Source organism: Vulpes lagopus, chromosome 8 (assembly GCF_018345385.1).
Source record: "Vulpes lagopus strain Blue_001 chromosome 8, ASM1834538v1, whole genome shotgun sequence".
Taxonomy (NCBI): domain Eukaryota; kingdom Metazoa; phylum Chordata; class Mammalia; order Carnivora; family Canidae; genus Vulpes; species Vulpes lagopus.
Genome location: NC_054831.1, coordinates 35,389,708 through 35,409,639, shown reverse-complemented (window position 1 = coordinate 35,409,639; position 19,932 = coordinate 35,389,708).

Genomic DNA, 19,932 nt, shown 5'->3' with positions numbered 1-19,932 from the left:
CCAAACACACAAATCAAGATGGAATTAAATATTTGGAGTTTATGCCTGTGTTCCCTGCATTTATGCATGGTGATGATATTTTTATTTACATGTTCTATGATTCATGTGCCTAAATAACATGATTATGTGTAGGACTAATGCCCTCCTTTATTGTTTTCATAATGGCAAAATTGGACTTGAGGTCAATATTACTTGAAAATAGAAAGCCAGCATACTGTTTATAGGACATTAACAAAACCTGGTCAGGGGATCCCTGGGTGGTTCAGTGATTTAGCGCCTGCCTTTGGCCCAGGGTGCGATCCTGGAGTCCTCGGGATTGAGTCCCACATCAGGCTCCTTGCATGGAGCCTGCTTCTCCCTCCTCCTGTGTCTCTGCCTCTCTCTCTCTCTCTCTCTCTCTGTCTATCATAAATAAATCTTAAAAAAAAAAACATGGTCAAAAGATATGAAAGAGTGTTTGTTACAGTGTAATTAATAGGTTTGATTACTGAAAGCAGTCTGCATCTTACTGGTTTCAAATGCAGACTTAACCATCTGATCTGAAACACCATAATTTAAATTCATATACATTTTAAGTTAATTATGTCATCTCGGAGTGTATGAGTTTAGAAGTACTCTATGTGCTCTATCTATCTATAAAATTCAGATGATTACAGCTTCTTCCCTTTATTGCTGTTGAGCATTTTATGGAGATAAAAGTTCTGAAAAATACTGTTGTCCAGATTACCATCTGGCACACTTAGAAGAGACTCTACTTTGTAGTTGTCCTTATTTCTCAACACCTGTACTTTAAGGCTGCTTGGTGGGTTCAGTACTTCGTTGGATGTGCTCAGTGTGTCTCTGGCACACCAACTAACTCTGCAGGAGGACAGCCATTCAATTCATACTGCCATACTACCACACACATTAAGTAACAACTTTCACGTTCAAATCTTTTGAACACCTATAATGGAATCAAAAGAGAAAGGGGAAAATTTCAGTGATAATACATATACTCTCTGGTATAGCAAGTATTATATATATATACCTTTGTTACATGCTATATATTATATATCATATATCATATATATATCATATATATCGTATATATTATAATATATAGTATATATGAAATTTAATATATAGTTGAGTCATTTTACCTGTGTATACAACACACACACATTTTACCTGTGTATACACATATGTGTGTGTGTGTGTGTGTGTAAGACACTTAACAGATAGCTTTCCTTGTATAAAGAAAATCTCTCAAGGAATGACCTGAGAAGAAAATAAGTATGGAGCGGTCCTGAGGGAAAGGGAGTGTACAGAATCACCAGAAACTTCAGAGGACAATCAGTTAAAGAAAACTTCTTTTGTTGGGGATGTCTATTTTTTTCAATCTCTGATTACTGTTGTAACACTTGTATGTATGTGAATGTGTGTATATATATCTGCAGAGAGAGAAATGCATGAACATCTAGCATCATATTAATGCTATTTTCCAACTGCAAAGACTCTTGTATGAAACAATAGTTTTTTACTTAAAAAAAAACAACTCATTTTTTTCCATTTGGTTATACTGACTTTCAAATGATAATGACATTAACTATGTATAAAAGAAAATTTTTCTGTTTCTAACCTGCCTTGATTTCCCCAACTCTAATACACACATTTAAATATGTTTTTTCAGTGTCTAATGACTGAACATTCCTCATCAGGGTTGGGACAAAGGTGAGAGACTTATGTAGGGGACAAAATGTAAAGACCAAAAATCAGCAATAAAGATTTTCCTTTTTGTGTTAGGCCCCAATAATAACTCTGTATTTCTTAATTTAATTTCATAATTTAAATAATTATGATATTTTGTTTATTGTTTATCCTATTAATCTCTATTTAATATTGTATTAAAATATTTTTATTTTGATTCCTAATGTTTTAAATCTCTCTTAAATTTTGAGCCCAGGTAAGTTCCTTACTTGTCCAAGTTTTGTTCCTCAAAAGATAAATGTCTTTATAAGAAAAAACAGTGACATCCCAGTTAACTCAACTAATAGGGAAATGGTTTGTACCGATGATATATTTTCTTTTTAGCTGTGCATTCAACTGCTAAACAGTACTACCTGTGAGAAATGGGATTTATGACACCCACTTCCAAATTGCTAAAGGGATCTTTATCCATGGAACACTTGTTCATGTGTGCAAAGTTTTATGGATTGATCTCTCAGACTTGTACTTTAAAAAATATTTTCCTAACCACAAAATTTTAATCTAGTAACCAGATGTTAACCACAATGTCAGTATTTTTGAAAAATACTACATTAAAAAAAACTGCAGCAGAAGACTTCCGGTTTCAGCACCAACATGTAAAAAGCTTGGAAATCCTCACTCTCACCCTCACAATAAGAGGAAAGCTGAAAAGAACGGAAAATCAAAGGCTTTCCTTGAACCCATCAGAGTTTGCAGGGCCAACTGCCAGCCCCAAATCTGGAGATATAGCAAAATCAGGGAAACACGGCCAAGATCAGCTTACCCAGAGCAGAAACCACTGAAGGCATAAACAGCAGGCACACTTAAATAGTGATTTGATGAATTGGTGGAGGTTGAGTTTGTATTAGATTGATAGTGTGAAACTCTTGGAGGCTTTGAGTCTTAGTGAAGCCTCCATACTTTCATGGATTTTAACTGAGAGGATCCTAGAGACCAAAAAAAAAAAAAAAAAAAATCATCTCTTGTCTTTGGTATGAAGAGAACACTATTTGAAATATGCCCATTGTTATCTCTATAAAAAAGCTTACTCTTCGATGAAAGAAGAGTCACCAGAGTGTTATCCCTCACATAGGTAGAAGGATCATTACCTAACTCTAGCCAACTTTAACCTTCCTGTCTCACCTAGGAAAGGGAGGTAGAAAAAGGTAAGAAACAGTTGTGAAAAAACACAGCTGAGGGACACAAAAAAGACTGGAATTTAATCATAAGATTATAGAATGCCTCCACTCCAAGTCCTTACATTAACAGGGGTTCTGAATAATTAGAGTGTATTTAGACCAAAACAGCTATAAAGTATAGACTCTGTTTAATAAGGAGTCTCTAAGGAAACCTAAAATCAATAGGGAAGACAAAAACATGGACAACAGAGGAAATTTTAGTCTCTGACACCTACAGCTACAGCAAACAATAAACACAGTTTAAGACCTACCCAGATAAGTGTAAAATCTTCCACTAAAGACCTATTTAACACTGTTTCCTCTGCTCAGTATACGATGTACAGCTTTCAACAAATAATTACAAGATACCTCAAAGGCAAAACAAGTCTGCAGGAAAAAAAAAACAAACACACACCAGAACCAGATGAAGAAATGGAAGAGATTTTGAAATTTTTGTGCCAGTATTTTGAAATGGCTAATTATAATGCTAATGTCTCCAGTGGAAAAGTGAACACATTCAACAATACTTGGGTAATGTAATTGGAGAGATGGAAGCCCTAAGAAATAATCAAATGGAAATGCTATGAACCAAAAACATTGTAACAGAGATAAAGAATGCCTGAGGGGCTCATCAATAAGCCATACATGGCTGAGGAAATATTAGTGAACTTGAAGTAATGTCATTATTAACTTTCTAAACTGAAATACAAATAGAAAAGAGAATTAAAACAATAGAGAATAAAAGAGAATGAGAATATAATAGCAAGAAAGTGGGATATTTTCAAAAGGTGTGAAATGCACATAATTGAAATACGAAAAGAAAAAGAAAGAAAGGAGAAGAAATATTTAAAGTAAAAATGGCCAAAGATTTTACGACAAATACCAAAATTATGATAGATACCAAAGAGCAGATTCAAGAAACTCAGAGAACACCATACAGAATAAATACCAAAATACCTACACTTATTCACATCATATTCCAATTGCAGAAAACTGAAGACAAAGAGAAAATTTTGAAAGATGGCAAGGAAAAAATACATTATCTATAGAATGGAAAGGTAAGTATTATAACACACTTCCCATCAGAAACCATATAAGTAAGAAAATTGAATGGTATATTTGAAGTATTGAAAGGAAAAAGACCTACTAACCTTAAATTCTATATAAAGATAAATTAATCTTCAAAAATGAAGGGAAAGTAAAGACTTACTTAGGCAAATAAAAACTAAGAGGATTCATCACCAGCAGACCTGCCCTGCAAGAAATGTTGAGGTATGTTCTTCACACAGATGAGAAATGTTACAGGTTGGAAACTTGTATCTATATTTTTAAAAAAAGGAAGGAAGGGAAGAAGGAAGGAAGGAAGGAAGGAAGGAAGGAAGGAAGGAAGGAAGGAAGGAAGATAAAATATTGTAGAAGAGATTAGGTAAAGTAAAATCTTTTATTTACTTTATTCTTAGTTGATCTAATATTTAAATATTTGCACAAAGTAATAACAATGCATTTGTGATTATAGCATATGGTAAAGTGAAAATAACAAGAGCAATTTTGTAAGTGATGGGAGGGAGGATGTGAAATGATTTGCAATAAGGCATCTGTAATACTTATAAAATGGTGTAGTATTATTTGAAAATAGAATTAGGTTAGTTATAAATGTATATTGCTAACTTTATGGAAACACTTTTTTTGCAATAAGTATAACTGACATGCTAAGAAGAGATAAAATAGATTCCCATAAAGTGCTAAATTAACACCAGAGAAAGCAGAAAATGTAAGGAGAGAAAGAACAATAAATAAAAACCAATTTCAAACACGGTAGATTTCATCCAATTATGTCAATAAACACTTTAAATGTGAATTATTTTAATACATTTACTAAAGACAGGTTGTTACAATGGATTTTTTAAAAAGATCCTATTATAAGTTGTTTATAAAAAAAACTCCTTTTTAATAAGGAGACAGGTGAGAAGAGGTGAAAAATATGTATCATACTAACACTAAGAAAAAGAAATTTGGCATAGCCATATTAATTTCAGACAAAACAGACTTCAGTACAGGAAAAGTTATCAGGGAAAAAGAGAGACATCACATAATGAATTTTAAAAAGTCAGTTCTCCAAGATGATAACAGTCCTTAATGTGTATGCACCTAACAAGTGAGAATCAAAATATGTAATGAAAAATATGAAAGAGCTGCACGGAAAAATAGACAAATCCACTATTATATCTGTAGAATGCAACATTACAGATATATTAATTGATATATCAAGAAGACAGAAAATCAGGAAGGGTACAGTGGACCTGAATAGCATTATTATCAACTTGATCTAGTTGACATTGATAGAATTTTCCATCCAATGACAGCACAAATTCCTCTCAAGCTTACATGGAACATAGACCATGATAGACCCGATTCTAAGCCATAAACACAGCTAATTTAAAAGGATAAAAATCATACAAAGTATGTTTTCTGACCACAATTAGAATTAAATTATAAATCAATAACAGATAGTTGGAAAATATCCAAATATACGGATATTAAACAGCACATTTCTAAATAACAAATAGGTAAAGGAAATCTCAAATAAGCTTTTCTTAAAAAAATTGGAGTTATATGAAATTTAAAATGCAACTTAAGAAATTTTGGGGATGCAGGAAGATCAATGCTTAGAGGGAAATTTATAGCATGAAATACATTTATTAGAAAAGAGAAAGACGCAAAATCAATAAGCAAAGCCTCCACCTTAGGGAATTAGGGGAAAAATAATTTATACCTAGAGAAAGTATAAAAATATAAATAATAAAAGTAAGAGCATAAAGCTGTATTTTAGATAAATGTAAGAAAATCCCAAGGATTGATTAAAAAGAAAAAAAAAAAACTCTTGGAACTAATATGTAATTGTAGTAAAGTTGCAATATACAACTTGATATAATTATTTTCCTAAACACCAGCACTGAACTATTGGAATTTGAAATTAAAAACAACACACTCTCCCTCAAGATCCTTAGACATAAATCTAAGAAAATATGCAAAGATCTGCATAAGGCAAGCTACAAAATTCTGCTAAAGAAAATTAAAGAAGATCTAAATAAATGGAGAGAAATTCCATGGTTATATATATGAAGACTCAATACTCATAAGATGTCAGTTCTTCCCAACTTGATCTACAGATTCAACATAATCAAAATATTAGCAAGTTACTTTGTGGAAATCAACAAACTAAATCTAAAGTTGGTAACAAAAGATTAAATACCTAAAATAGTCAACTCAATATTGAAGAACTAGGTTGGATGACTGGCGCTATCAGCTTCAAATTTACTATAAAATTTAGGTAATCAAGATAGTGTAGTATTGGTGAAAGAATAGATAAATAGATCAATGGAACAGAATAGAAAATCCATTAATAGATACACATAAATATAGTCACTGATCTTTGACCAAGGAGCAAAGCTGAAATTCAACAGAGAAAGGATAGTCCTCTCAACAATGATGCGATGATATTCGCATTAAAAAACAAATGAATCTGGACACAGTACTCAAACTTCTACAAAATTTAACTCAAAATGGATCACAAGATTGAATGCAAATTTAAAAACGATCAAATTTGTAGAAGAAAGTGTAGGAGAGATTCTAGGTGACTTTGCACACGGTGATGACTTTCTAGATATGCCACCAAAAGTATGATCAGGACAGAAAAAAATAAGTTGATATTTATTAAAAGTAAAGTTTTCTGATCTGTTAGACACTGCTAAAAGAATAAAAAGATAAGCCATTGTCTAACCTGGCAGAAAAAATTTATGAAACACTTATCTGATAAAGAACTTGTTTTCAAAATATGCAAAAAAATTTCTTAAAATTTAACAGCAAGAACTAAAAAGACCTAATTAAAAAAAAAAACTACACAGGCACTTCACTGAGGGAAAAAAAAAAACACATAAGAATCATACAACGAGATATTCAAAATAATTTGTGATTAGGGAATTGCAAATTCAGACAATGAGATACCACTACACATGTATTATAATGGCTAAAAAAGAAAAAAATTATTAAAAAGTGACAGTAACAAATCCTGGTGAGGCTGTAGGGTAATAAGAACTCACATTCATTGCTGATGGGAATGCAAAATGGCACAACCACTTTGCAAGATAGTTTGATATTTTCTTACAAAGCTAAACATAGTCTTACCATATAATCCAACAACCTTGTTCCTAGGTATTGACCCAACAAATTAGATAACTTATATTTACATGAAAACCTGCAAGTACATTTTTATTCTTAATTTTCAAAAACTTGAACCAAGATGCCTTCAATACTAGGTGAATAAATAACCTGTAGTATATAGCTAATGGGAAATTTCTCTGTGCTTAAAAGAATTTCTGATGCTGCTACTCATATGTACTGGAAATGAATGAATGAGTAAATCAGTGGAAGATGATAGAAGCCAGCTTTCTCACTGTTGGGGTGGGAATTACAGATAAGCAATGATCCATGTGGTTATGGATGAATTGGTGGCATTAGTAAGAGCTCATATTTAACTACAGAAATATTTGTCAATATGTGTATATACATGGGTTAGCTGTATCCTACCATATCGAGGGTACATACTATCAACACAACTTATGCTTTTGATCTTGATCTTGGTTGCCTGTCTTGTATAGTGTTTGTCAAGTTTCTCTCCATTGGAAATTACTCTTTATTCCACCCTCTATATTTTTGCTTTGGACAGAAGTCGCTATGCGTAGCCCAGGGAGACTAAGGAGACAAGACATTGAAATATAAATGTGGTTTCCTGGATGAAATCCTAGAAAAGATATTAAGTTAAAACTAAGTTTTAATAACCTAATAAAACTAAGATATTAAGTTAAAACTAAGAAAGTTTGAATAAACTAGGCACTTTATTTAATTAAAATGTATCAGTTTTCATTCCTTGATTGTAATAATTGACACGAACAAGGGATAATACTAGAAGAGGAGACAGTACAGGATATATGGGAACTGTGTACTATTTTACCAATTTTTCCCTAACTCTAAAACCATTCAACAAATAGAGCCTATTTAAAAACGCCAGAAGGCTGGCTTGCAAAAAGTAAATAGGTCAATAAAAATGAATATGAAAGGAAAAGAAAATGGGAAGAAAAAAAGAAAAAAGAACATTAATGCTTTCTTGAATTTGGCTAAGTAGAATAAACAAGAGGACTATATAACACCTTTCTTCAAAATGAAAGCAGAAAGTTTCAGAAGTTAATTAGAAATGTCAGGCTTTTTTAAAAAAGAACATTTTCTTTATTTATTCATGAGAGACAGAGAGAGAGGCAGAGACACAGGAGAGGGAGAAGCAGGCTCCCTACCGGGAGCCTGATGTGAGACTTAATACCAGGACTTGGCATTATGACCTGAGCCAAAGGCAGATGCTCAACCACTGAACCACCCAGGTGCCCCAATGTCAGGCATTTGTAAAAATGTTTGATTCTCAAAGAAGAAACAATATGGCTCTGAAATGTACTCTAATACAACACAATATGAAGCACTTAAAATATTTAATAAAAATGGAAACTGCAAGTTCTTTGGGTCAACCCAGAATATATCTCCTAAATAGATTAATTTTAATGATATTTATTAGTTCAAAAGTGTAATTTCTATGCACTGAAAGTACAGGATAGAGTTGGAATCTAGAGATGCTTCATCAGTTCTTACCAAATAACAGATAAATAGGTAAAACCAAATTTTAATGGATCCAATCTGCAAATTGTCGCTGGTGCAATGGCGTCAGTTGTATGGGATTAGTATTAGCTGTCATTAGTCTTCATGTAGCTATAAAGCAAGCTTTCAAATTGAGTCTTGAAACTTCATACTTTATTTGGCATCATTAACCAACTTCTGAATGTCATTTTTTCAAATAGAAGATATTGAAAACAACAGAATAAATTGCATTATCTTGGGGTTTTATTTGAAAGAGGAAAGCAAAGATGACCTGACATTTTAGTATACATACGTACTTATTTTTAAGATATTTCCACCTTAAAGTATTCAATTTGAACACAGCTGGCCACAATACAACTTAAGTGACATGTGAGGACTTGCCCTGCATATACAAAGATGCAGTATGACATGCTAATGGTTGGGAGCCAGAAACCAATGGGGAAAGAAATTGGTGAATTAGTTAAAAGGCTTCAGAAAAAAAGTATTCTTCTACTTCTAAAGACCTACAAGTATATTTAAAAATGTGTGCATTTTAATACATTAAATACAAGTAACACTTTTAAACTCTTAAGCACATATTTGGGCTGTGGGCAGAGACCACATAAGTGGGTAAAGGAAATGTAATGTTACAATTTCTTGAAAGAAAATATATGCTTTTGTGGTTCAAGAGCTCTTTGTGATGTATAGTGAACATGAGCTGAGCTTTATTTGTTTGGCTATGAATATAGGAGTTGGAGAAATGATGGTTGTCAATGTTCCTAACCCCCTTAAATTAATATGAAAGAGGTAAAAAGCAGGTTCTGAGATTGACCAGTAAAGTGCGTATGGCACTTGCTTTACTGAAGAACCAAGTTATATTTACAATGGCAAGAGTTTATCTTAGAATTTGAAATCATACAGTTTAGAGTTGTTTTTCCAGATTCTTCCATTTCTTTCAATCACCCAAACACTAGAATACTTAATCTGGCAAAATATTATGGTGCCCCCTCTAGCGGAGGTCCACTTAGCAAGACATTGTACCCTTTCAAAGCTAAGTCTTAGGCACTGTGGCAGAGATCCAAGACACAAGTGCTTAAAATCAAATTTAGAAATAAATGGTTAAGATGGCACATTTTTGTATTCTGTGTATTTTATCACAATTTAAAAAAAAATCAAATCTGGAAGCCAAAAGTGCAATGTTGGTTAGTATAAAGTAAAAGCACATTATTTTTTTCCTGTTTACTTTTACACATATTCATTATGTACCTTATAAAGTGCATTATTTTGCTAATCTCTCTACCTCTCTGGGCCTCGGTTTATTCATTCTCAAAACAGGCTTTTCTGTGAGATAATTTCTAAAACCCCTTATAGCTCTAATGTTCTCTGATTCATAGATAACATATTTTTCCAAGACTATGTGAACCATATTGTCTTTTTTTGAAAGAGGGAAGGCTTTATTTTGCATACTCAATTTTCAACAACTTGAACTTTTGTTATATATTATTTATATACTTAAAGCACTTTCATTATAGAAATTAGAACTTTTATAGATTTTGAAGACTTTCCCCCAAAAACAGCTTGATGTCTAGCGGTCAATAGTTCAACTAAAGTGCAACTGCCATATTGGTGTATCAAGTTGAAGTTGTCCAATTAATCAAAAATTTTGTTGCATTTTTCTTTAATATCATTATATACAAAAGTATGTGGAGTGCAACACTAAGTGCCAGTTCTAGTGGGAAACAGATTGCCTCAGCAGTATCACTGAGGCAAATGTAGACATCTTTCCACGGGCCAGAAGCAAAAATATTTACTCATAGTTGGATACTTATTGAAATTAAGGTGGTGGCTCAGTGTTTAACTGAAAAATAAAATTCAAACCTATACAAGAAAATCTACAAATCTATCGCTGAATACCATATCTAAAAGAAAAGATGCTAATATCAGGATTTTTCAAATGTATTTTAGTTCTCTAGGAAAAGAACCCCCTTTTTTAACTTTCAAGCATACAGTTCAAATTTCTCACATCTTGTTTGAGACAAATTTTTAGGAATGTGTTATTCAACAAAGCACAGCACTGACTGCCCTGACAAACATGATATTTCTCAATTAAAAGACATACAAATATGATGGTGTTTTATGCTTTTATCTGATGTCTCACCATTAGTATTTTCCACTTATCAGTTAAAGATGGATTAATCCTATATAGTAGATATGCACATGGTAGCTTGTTCATGCATTAGTTACTAAAAATCACATTATTCTCAAACTAATAGGATAGGGTCAGTACCAGTAAATACCTACAAATACAATTGCAACCATGTATGAGAATGAGAACAATGCTATTGAATTGGAATGGAAGGAGGGGGAGTTTTTTGATGAAATGTATCTGCAAAATTTAGTGGAGCAGAAGAATGCGGGGAAGTGAGCAGTTTAGGGAAAAATCTGGACATTTAGCTGCAATGGTAAAAGCTAAATCTAGTTAAAGTGAGGTGCTCCATTGGGAGTAGAGAGAGATAAGAAAAGGTGGTAGCTTCTGTGGACATGTAATGAAAATGCTAAAGACCGTTGACAAAATTGCATATGATGATAAACATGGCAGAGAACAAACAGGCATATAAATGAGGACATTAATTAGCAATCGGAAGAAGACTTCAGAAGTGCTAAATCAGTTAAATTTTCTTTCTGATTCTTTTAGTGACATCCTGACTTTCACATTGCCACACATTTGCTGTGATCACACTTCTGCATGGGCTGTCTTGGTAGCCATTTCAAAATACAAATACAATACAATAGCCAAACTATGGAAACAACCCAAAGTCCATCGACTGATAAATGGATAAAGAAGATGTGGTATATCTATGCAGTGGATTATTACTTAGCCATCAAGGAGAATGAAATCTTGCCATTTGCAATAACATAGATGGAACTTGACTGTATTATGCTAAGCAAAATAATCAGAGAAGGACAAATATATGATTTCTCTCATATGGGGAATTTAAGAAACAAAACAGGTGAACATACGGGAGGGGGAAGAAGAGAGAGGGACATAAACCATAAGAGATTCTTAACAATAGAGAACAAACTGAGGTTTGATGAAGGGAGGTGGGTGGGGGATGGGCTAGATGGGTGATAGGGATTAGGAGGGCACTTGTGAAAAGCAATGGGTGTTGTATGTAAGTGATGAATCACTGAATTCTACTTCTGAAACCAATATTGCCCTCTATGTTAAGTAGAACTTAGATAAAATCTGAAAAAAAAATGGCCTTTCTTCCAAAAACATTCTCTTTCTTTAATTCAAAAGCATAACATTCATGGTGCTAACCTTCTCTTAATAAACCTCCAGTGTTTTCCTAAAACAGAATTTACAATATCACGAATCTGAAACCTCCACTCATACACTCAGGTGCCTCCTCATTTGTGCCTCAATTTCCTATGTTCAGTTTTATATTCCTAAAACTATAGGTCTATAGGTCATGTGCTACTTTATCCTGCTCTTCTTTTCACTTGGAATAATGCTTCATATTTAGTGTTAACACTGAGAATATATTTATTTAGTCATTCCTGGTGTATTTATCAAAGTACAATGGATTCTTCTTTGAGACTCATTAAAAATACACCTTGCCATCTTAGTTATACTATTGTAAGCCATCCTTCGGTAACACTGAATTAACCCTATTATATTCCACTTGTCACATCCCAGCTGGACACAAATTTTTTTCTTTCTAGGTGATACTGGGGGTTCTTTAAGAATGGAAGGTAAGACTTGTTCAAACTTGAATCCCCCACAACGCCAAGTAAAAGACTTGGGCTGAATTATCTGTTAACCAAAGTAATGAAATAAATGCATCTCTTTCAGAGAAAAGTTTTTCAGAGAGGAAATGGTACTAGCTTAATAAGGGGTAAGGAAACTCCCCGTCATGATTGTAGAATGGTAACATCAAAAACAACATTTTTCTCCCATCACAATTTCATCTGTAGCCAGCTCTACTTTGAAAGTGTGCTTGGTCAAAAAAAAAAAAAAAGTGTGCTTGGTCTTTCAACAGCTGAGATCAAAATGTTAAACTAGGTTGATTGTTAAACAGTTTTTGTCCATTTTATTATTTTCCTTGATTTTAATTTTCAAACACACTAATAATATACTGGCACAAACCACTCATAATACTTGGATTTTAATTTTTGTCTCTAAAAATGTTTTGTATCAGAAAAAAATGATTTTTAGGACATTATAAAGTATTGATATATATTTCAACCACAAAACCTTTCTTGCCCTGTTAGTTTTGTTCTAGGATTTATGGTTGGAGAGCTTGATTTAAGATCAAAGAGTTAAAAAAAAGCACGTAAATCGCTCCAAGAGCAATATCATATCCAGACTAACCTGTCATTTTGGTTCCTTCACACATTTTTAAAAGAATCAAATGCACAATGTGGTTTGGAAAGAATAATGGTGTAAATGTACATTCCAGGGAAAAATCTACCGCAGTCTTATTTGTCCTTGCTGAATTATTTTCTTGTTTATTTATTGTCCTACAAATTTATAAAATTCTGAGAAACCATGTGTAATAAAGTGTAATTATAGAGTAACATGTCATTATGGAAAATATGGTTCATAATTGGAACATTTTGCAGATTTTAAGAAGATGAATAACTTCAAGCTATTCATGCACTTAACTGTCTATGCCTTGTATTGTAATGATTTTGTCCATCATTCATTCAACCAATATAGAAAGGATCTTCTAAAAATTTTTCTTTTCCTCATACACACATACAGTGTGCCTTGCATATGTCGGTACATGTTACATAGCATATAAGCTAAAGTACCGTGCAAACAATCATAACTTCTGTGAGTGGCTACTTACAAAAGAGTCGCTGTTGTTAGACTGGAGCAGGGTGAAAATTTGTAACATTTCTTGATGTTTTTCCATTCCACCACCATTTCGTAGAAAATACATCGTACAAAGTCCATTCAAGAGACACTGGTTGGGTCATGAAGGAAGCTGAGTGGAGAAGATGGTCTATGTAGGAGGTTTACTATAAGTGGATGCCAACGAGCCAAATCTGGAAAGGGGAATTAATTGAAAGGAAAAAAAAATGACAAGAAGCCCAGAGACAATAGAAAGGAATACAAAGCAAAAGCAGGAGCAGAGAGGGTTGACAATAGTACCTGTGGTTTTGGGGTGTGTTTCTATTTCTCTTATTTCTATTGATCCTGCCATGTTATATATGTATGGGTATTCCTTACTGAATACTCTAGGCTAATTAGCCCACATTTATTACCAGATTTGTGGAGGCAAGTTGATTCCCTAAGTTGGCAGATGCAAGTAAGCAATTTTAGAAAAGATGGCAATTTAAGAGTAAGGATAATCATAAGACTTCTTGACTTATTTTAAAGCAGCTAAATACAAAGAATATATAATGAAATGAGGACATAGCAGTTTATGGCAGGTACAAAAGATTCTTTCCTTTACCACCAGAGCTGAGCCAAACTTTAAGTTTTATATCATCAGGTCTATTTTAGAGTTTTCCATTTGGACCACATATTCTCTTATAATGTTTATGGAAATCTCTTAAGGATGGCCCTGAATAAATATTTCTTTATAAGAACCTAACCACTTTTAATTCTACTTCTTCCTCTTAAATATATCAAGAACATAAGCTGCTATCTCATTTGCTCTTTCAAAATATACTTAAATTCCCTGTGCCTCTCTTAATCTATAAAATGGGGATAATTGCTATAAGAATTGTTTTTTTTTTTAAGATTTTATTTATTCATAGAGGCAGAGAGAGAGAGAGAAAGGCAGAGGGAGAAGCAGGCTCCATGCAACAAGCCTGATGTGGGACTCGGTCCCGGGTCCCCAGGACCACACCCCGGGCTGCAGGCGGCGCTAAACCGCTGCGCCACCAGAGCTGCCCTGTTTTAAGAATTGTTAAATAAGCTAATATCGGCAAAAAAACACTGAAAAATGCTTTAACATATAAACTCTATAAATTTTAACCTTGTTATAAACAAAGTTAAAATTTTCATTTGTTTTCTTTCTCATTTCTCCTTTGTTTGAATTTTATTACATTTTATTTTTAAGTATATTGGAAAGTTATGAGTTGATATCCGATGTAAAAAATTCACACATTACAGGGGCATCTGGGTGCCTTAGTCAGTTAAGGTCTGACTCTACTTCAGATCAGATCATGATCTCAGGGTTGTGAGACTGAGCCAAGGTGGGGCCCTGCGCTGAGCCTGGAGCCTTTGTAAGATTCTTTCTCTGCCTCTTCCCCCTACTTCTTCTTTAAAAAAAAAAAAAAAAAAAAAAAAAAAAAAAAAAAAAAAAAATTCACCTTACAAATAAAATACACTCTTGGCCATCACCCACCCAGTTCTGTCAGTGGCGATCACCATCACACTCTAGTACTGTATAACTTTCTTACATATTTTGATAAGAATAGCATAATGTATGTAAGATTGACTCTGCAATATCCATTTTTTTCTAATGCAAATAGGATTGAGATATGTTTAAGTCAATATATAAAGATCTAATTTATTCCTTTCTAACCATTATGCATTATACCATTGTACTATTTCCAATCTAATAATTTAATTACCAGTTTCTTTATTAGACACTTAGATTGTTTTTTACTTTGTTCCACTATAAACAAAGCTGAAATACATAGGTGTGTGATTACCACCGATTTTCTAGGATAGAAAAAGGAAGAGAAATATTGATTCAGATAACATGCTTTTCACGCACTTTTAAATAAATACTTTCAAATAGCCCTTTAGAAGTAACAATCAAATTACATCCCCTCAGGCAGTGCATTAGCGTACCAGTTGCCATTTATCTTCTCCAAATTTGACTTTATTAAGGATGAATTTAGTAACCCGGTGAGTAAAAAAGATGGCATTGTTGATTTAATTTTAAATGCTCTTTTTTTTTTTTTTTTTTAAATTTATTTATACATGGAGACACAGCTAGAGAGAGAGGCAGAGACACAGGCAGAGGGAGAAGCAGGCACCATGCAGGGAGCCTGATGTGGGACTCGATCCCGGGTCTCCAGGATCACGCCCTAGGCTGCAGGCAGCACCAAACCGCTGCGCCACCAGGGCTGCCCTAATTTTAAATGCTCTTATCAGTGAAGTCATGAAATCTTTAAAATGCTTACCAACGATTTGTATTTCTCTATTGCCAATTGTCCATTCCCAAATCCTTTGATTTGTTTTCTTATACTTTTTCCTTACTAAGTTATAAGTGCTTTGCATATAATGTGGGCAATAAAACATTTTTTTTCTTTTTATGTTACAAATTCTCTTTCACAGACTGTTTTTTAGTTTTTTAAAATTTGTAGGATATTTTGTTATTTAACTTTTTAAAAGATTTTATTTATTTATTCATGAGAGACACAGAGAGATAGGCAGAGAAATAGGCAGAGGGAGAAGCAGGCTCCCTGCAGGGAGCCTGATGAAGGACTCGATCCCAGGACCTTAGGATCACAACCTGAGCCAAAGGCAGATGCTCAACCACTGAGCCACCCAGGTGTCCCTGTCATTTAAAATTTTTAATGTTGATGTCTTCAAAGTTATAAAAAAAATCTTTTTTTCTAAAAATCAATGTTGTCTTCTCTTTTTCATGTTTTATTAATAACATTTTTCTACTTTATTGGCTGTATTGCTATTTTTTAGGTTTCTTTGATTCTTTTTACATATAGTTCAATGATCTACCATGAGTTAAAACTTGTGAAGGATGTGAGATCTATGTCTAGTTATTTTTTTGACATATGGATGTCCAGTTGTTCCAGTACCATCTTTGAAAAGATTATCTTTGCTCCATTGTATTGCTTTTGTTCATTTGTTAAGGACCAGTTGACTCTGAATGTGGATCTATTTTTGGACTCGCTATTCTTTTCCACTAATCAATTTGTCTCTTCTTTCACCAATACCACACTCTCTTGATTACTATGGTCATAGTAGGTCTATAAGTCAGGTAGTGTCAGTCCTCTGACATTGTTGGTTTTATTCAATACTAGTTGAAAATTCTAGGCATTGTGCCTCTTCACATAAACTTGGAAAAAGTTTATCAATATCCACAAAAATAACTTAATGGAATTCTGATTTGGATTGGGTGGAATTTATAGCTCAAGTTGGAAAGAATTGACATCTTGACAATATGGAGTCTTCTTATTCATAAACATGAAGTATCTTTCCAGTTATATATATTCTTGTATGCTATTTTTCCATTAAAATCCTCAGCATATTAGTCATAGTTAAATTCATGTTCTGAATCTATCATTCATGCCATATCTGAGTCTGGTTTTGATGCTTACTCTGTCTTCAAACTGTGTTTTTCCATTTAATATACCTTGTAGTTTTTTGATGAAAGCTACAGATCAGGTATTTCCACTTCCTGAGTAAAAGAATCTTTAAAAAAAATAGGTCTTTAGTAATAAGGTGCTAAGTATGGGGTGAGGGAAAGTGTTTTATGGTCCTATCATTAGGTTCAAGTCTCTTAATCATCTGTGCCTCTTGGCTGTGAAATTCACAAGTGCTTCTTAGGTGGGACAGGATGTCTGGAAGCAGCTAGAGTTGAGTACTTCCCCCAACCTCCCCAGGTCAGTTAGGCCCTGATAAAACCTCAGGACATTAGGCTCTGGTTAAAAAAATTTCCCTGGTTAGACCTCTTTAAGAAGAACAAAATCCTTAGGTATATTTCTAAATTATCCCTTTTCCCCTTCCCCTGCTGGAAGCAAGAGGATATTCTTATCTTCACTCTTCAAACCGGGTCAAGCTCCAGGAGATAAGACTCACAAGTGTGTACTCCATCCCTACAGTTTTTAATGCACAGATTTTTCAGACTGAGCCTTTGGCAATTTATCAATTCTAATTCAGGTTTTTCTAGCTTGGTACTGGTTCCCACAGAGATTTCTGCTCAAGGATTTTTGCTCCAGTTAAGTTGAATCGATCTGTCTCTGTAGATTGTCTGTCTTTCCAACAATGGGGGCAGTTTGCATTCTGACCTCATTTCCTCTATGGATCTAAATGAGTCGATTTTTCAGTCTGTTCAACTTTTTTCTCATCAAGATGAAGTGGAGACTTCCAAGCACCTTACATGCAAGACTGGACACAAGGTATCTCCCAATTTGCTTTATAGGCTATATCGTTCAGCATCTAAAGACTCACGTCTGTTATATCTTAGTGTATATTTCATGTTACCAATATTACTAACCCCTTTGTTCCTTTTAGTATAGTTTGTCTTAAATTTTACCTTAATATTAAGAGTGTTGTGTCTGAATTTTCTTTTTTTTGTTTTCTTATATCCTTCTATTTCGTAAGTCATCTTAATTTAGTTCTTTATTCTACAGAGGCAGTGTAGTTTGTAAGTTAAAACTATGGGCTGTTGAACCACACTAGCTGACTCTAAATCTTTATTCTTGTAATTAATGGTTATATTATCTAGGGGTAGTGAGAACTCTATCCCAACACATGCCAAGAATAATAAAAGGCTGCCATTTTTGAAAGAAGCCTAAGAGTAAAGAGCTCTGTAGTAGGCTCTGGCTCCAGTGAAAACGGCACCACTGCTTGGTCCCTATGACCTAGCAGACTCTATGGTACTAGAGATATTGTCTTAGAAAAAGATGCCATGTGGAGATCTCTGGGGTTTTGGAACAAGATCAGATAATGCCAGATAACATGGAGAATTACATATCACTTGAAATGTTTTTCCTGGTATTCCACTATACTGGTAGAAATAGAGCATCTTACCTTAAAACATCAAGTGGCCACACAGCCAGTGATGGATGTCCAAAATGAGTTGGGTTATGAGACCCAACAGCAACAAGATGGTATAGTACATTCAGGATTGCATACAAACAGGGCCAGAGAGAACAAATAAACTGCATGAGCAGATAAACTAGTTCCCCATGTGTCCACCACTGATTAAGTATTGCTTCTGCCTCAGCTAGCACCTCTAGCTACATGGATAGTCCCTTCTGACTTGCTTGACAAAGAGGGGAAAAAACAAGATTTATTCATAAATGTGCTAGCTAAATATATAAGTGTAAGCTGAAAGACAGTGCTCAGGGGAAATCCTAAGTGAACAAAATTTTGAACACTAAACTTGATCACACTGCTTTGTGTGGAGACAGAAACGGCCTGAGACAAGAATGTACATGGACTCATGGGAAACACCCCATGTCTTGGCTTTTTGGCCAGGGATCTAGAAGTTAGATAACAAGGTGTTCTGGAGAAGCAACATGTATATGGAATATGGAAGTAGGCTGGAAGTGTAAAGATTTTGGTATCATATGTCAGCACCAATTAGTGAGCACCCACAGTAGAAGAAGCCCTAAACAATGAAGTAGGCAAAATGACTCAGCCAGCTGTTAGCATCCAGTGTTGTCACAATGAATTTAGGAGATAATTAGCCATCTTTCAGGCATGAAGGTCATTCCTAGAACCAACCATGGGTTCCCACTCTCCAAGGCTGATCTATTATTACTGCCACTGAATGGCCAAGCTGCTAGCAACAGAAACAAAACCCGAGCACCCAGTATAAGCACCATCCTTTAAGGAAACTAACCACCAGTTGTGCAATTTGATTACACTGAATATCTCCCACTATGATGGGAACAGTGATTCATCCTACCCAAAATCAACACATACCATAGATGTGGATTTTCTCTTCCTGCCCACAGGATCTTGGCCAGTAAACCTCTGCTTCAGAGTTCTACAAACTGAATGTTTGTGTATCCCCCTCACCAAATCCATATATTGAAACATAAACCCCAATGTGATGGTATTTGGTGGTGGGCCTTTGGAAAGTGATTAGAGAATGAGAGTGGAGCCCCCATAAATGGGATTAGTGCCCTTATAAAAGAGATCCAGAGGGCTCTGTCTCCTTTCAGTATGTGAGAATATATGGAGAAGACAGCTATCTATGAATTAGAAAGCAGGCCCCTGCCAGACACAAAATTGGTAGGCAGTTGATCTTGGACTTTTCATTCTCCAGAACTGTGAGTAATATATTGTTGTTCAGAAGCCACCCAGTCTATGATTTTTGCTATAAGAACCGGCACTAAGACAAGATTCTATTTCCTGGGGAGACCAATCTAAGATATTTGGCATGGTCAGTTTCTTCATTTGTAAAGTGGGGAAAATCATAATTAGATAGGTATTTAATTAGAACACAAATTAGATAATACTTAGATAATTGAAGTTAGAATAGTTGTCAGTAAATGTTTGTTCCTTTATAGAAATGAACAGAAATGTTTGTTATTCATTTGTTTCTATTTTTAAAAGGTTGTATTTATTTATTTGTTTGAGAGAGAGAGAACAGCAGGGGGAGGAACAGGGACAAACAGACTGTAC